Here is a 2,939-nt window from a genome sequence, read left to right as displayed (position 1 = left end):
GCTTGTTGTGAGGTTGAGGCAAGGTGAGGAATGGAAATGAAAGCACGTGGTGGTATAGGATCTCCCAAGACACCACTTTGATCACACTATCAAGACTCGTTTATGAAATTTGATTTATTAAGTGGTGCGAGACTCCATCGGTAGTTATTTGAGTGAATGAGTCCTCGTGAGTACCTAATAAGAATACGCCATCTCAAATTGTAAATAAATTAATTGAACGGGTCTTTTCCATCACCTCGATCGATAGATTCTGTGTTCGAATCACAACATCTCCAAGTCATATGTCGGGAAAACCTTCATTGACTTTGTTGATCGAGGATCATTTGGCAGCCGGTCTAAAAATGAACATTAGCCCTCAACTTTACCATGCACTTTAGGAACACCTTCAATTTTAGCATGAAAATATGGTGTGTAAGGACGAGTTACTTAATTTCGTGGCACACGACAAGTGATCACTATGCGGGCGGCAATTCAAACTCTCTTCCTCTCGTCTTTGTGTCAAAGAAATGACTCAGTCGTGATCCACACTATGATTCATTGTCTGCTCAAAAAGAGTCACAGGACATTTCTTCAATTTCTTCACAACAACAAAAGCATCGAAAACATGTTTAAGTGAGCGCCAAGTGTGCCCACAATAGTGTATCCAGTTAACTAATTTGATATGTAAAACACACACCGGAAACCTGAAAACGAAAAAGAAAAAAGAAGAAAATAGTTGGGGTTGGACCTCATACATAAACTCGTAATCTATATGGAACATTGAATTTGGTGAATCTCACATGTAAAACAAATGGGTCTCATCGGATTGAATGGTCCAGATGTGTTTGAGTGCACGCAATATTGTCTCGTCAAAAAGGTTTAGAAACAACATTCAGCTCTCCTTGCTAGCTAGGCTTGTACTTTTCAGATGGCGCAAATGTTCTACTATGGTTTGCGACGTTGCGGCTTGATTGATGCAAGACGGGTATCCGATAAGACTACTCAAGGTGGTGCCTACTTTGAACAAGATTTTGCTCATGTATCAAGTCATATGATATCTCTCCTCCTCGACCTGAATAGGAGTGTTACAACATGAATTTCGGATAGTGACATGCATTATATCCTTGTACATGAACGGTTGAGTCTGGTCATCACTCTGTCCTGACTCAATCTGAGCAAGGCCCGCGATGGCGAGTGCGCGAGTAGTGGTTATCGTTTCAGCCGGACAAGGCTCTGACCCGCTACCCTGTGGATAAAGGCTAACCCAATGCACATGGACGAAAACGTTTTGCGTGCATTCGCAGGGAATCAGTTGAGTCGCAAGGTTCGAATACCCTGTTATGAACGCAAAAGCGAAATGGACTCTCCAAAACTTTCATCGTCGATAACGCATGTAAGCTACGCAGTCAGAAACGGGAAACAATGGGAAACAATGGGGCGCACAAAAAGAGGGCAGTGCGAACACGATTCGGAGGAAGTATGGAACAGATGTTTCGGGCGTTACGTGCAAGGCATGTCCTTGAGATATACGCAAAAAGCTCTCTCTTTTAGGCCTTAGTGGGTCGTGTTGGATGTGCATCGATGTGTTCAACAAGGTCAACTTTATGGACAAGGAACAAAGAAGAAAGGCTTCTACTGTTGACTGGGTTCCCTAGTAACTATCGTTGCTGGACTCAGCATCCTGATTCAACAGTTGCTTCCATTGTCTCTCTGCTTTTAATCTCATGTTGATGAGAAAATATTCGGTGGTTTGTGCACGCCACGTCACGTGCTTATGTGGCGTGCACAAACTCACGTGGACCACTGATAAAGGGACATGGGGCTGTGAGCTGGAATTAAAAAAAAAGCCATATTTTGAGTCTCTCTCCACTGGCGCCCTAGAAAGACTAACTCTACCACTAGGAGTGGGCGTGAGCAAAAAGTAAAGCAATTAATTGCTGTGTTCTCTCTCTCCCCGTCTCCCTCTCTCTTCTCTTTCACTCTTCTCCTTCCCTTCCATCTTCTGTGAAAAAGAAGAAGCCCGCTTTCTCTTTTTTCAAAATACTCTCCCCATCTCTCCCTCCCTCTCTCCCTCCCAAGAGCCTCGCAGTTGCATCTCAAGCCCAGACCCGGCGCCTCTGGTACGTCGCCTCCAGAGCCACTCCCTCTCCGTCGCTCCCAAGAGCCCTCGTCGATCGCATCCCATGCTCAAATCCGACGGCAAAGCCCAAACCCGGCGCCTCCGCATCCGCCGTCGCCTCCAGGAACCACTTCCCCCCCCCTCTCTCTTGCTCCCAAGAGCCCTCGTCGGTCGCATCCCAAACACCGCCTCCACCTCCGCCTCCGCCTCCGCCGTCCCCCGCCGGTCGTCGTTACCGGGTCTCGAGCTTATATCCGCCTCTGGCACGTCGCCTCTGCCTTTGCCCTCCTTTTGCATTATTCTCTTAGATTTCCCGAGCAGAGGGTTCGAGATTTGGAAAGTCCCATCGGATTTAGTACTTCTTGAACGGCGGCGGTGGTGATGAGGATGAGAGGGTTGAACCGTTGAGGTTGGTGCATTTGCCTCTGGGTTGTTTGCAAGGGTGGTGGTTGCAGGTTTCCTTCCACTGTTGATGAGTTTCTTCGTAACGATCCTCCTGGTTGAAGATTCAGGCCAAAAAAGATGATATTTGAGCCATCTTTACTAGATTGTGTAGTTGTTTGAGGTTGATCCTCGTGATTATTTAGTTTTTTGCGAGGAATTCTCAGTTTCTTTTTATGGTTTATGTCGTGTTCTTGTTCGTCGGAATGTGATACTCTCAAGAGTGAGTTTAAGTTTAATGCAACAAGAAAATATATTTGCGCAGTTCTTGTTTCTGGGCTTTTTCCTCTGATCAAGGTTTGTTCTACTTGTCATTGCCATTTTATTTTCAAGTTCAATCTTTAATTTTGATGAAGGAAGCTCGGAACAAGCAACTGGATTCTTTGATGTTATAAGCATA

This window comes from Syzygium oleosum, unplaced genomic scaffold (genome assembly GCF_021117445.2).
Source record: "Syzygium oleosum isolate NSW1041296 unplaced genomic scaffold, Sole_v2.1 Sole_v2.11, whole genome shotgun sequence".
Lineage (NCBI taxonomy): Eukaryota > Viridiplantae > Streptophyta > Magnoliopsida > Myrtales > Myrtaceae > Syzygium > Syzygium oleosum.
The sequence above is the reverse complement of the archived record's forward strand: the minus strand, read 5'-3'. Positions refer to the sequence as shown.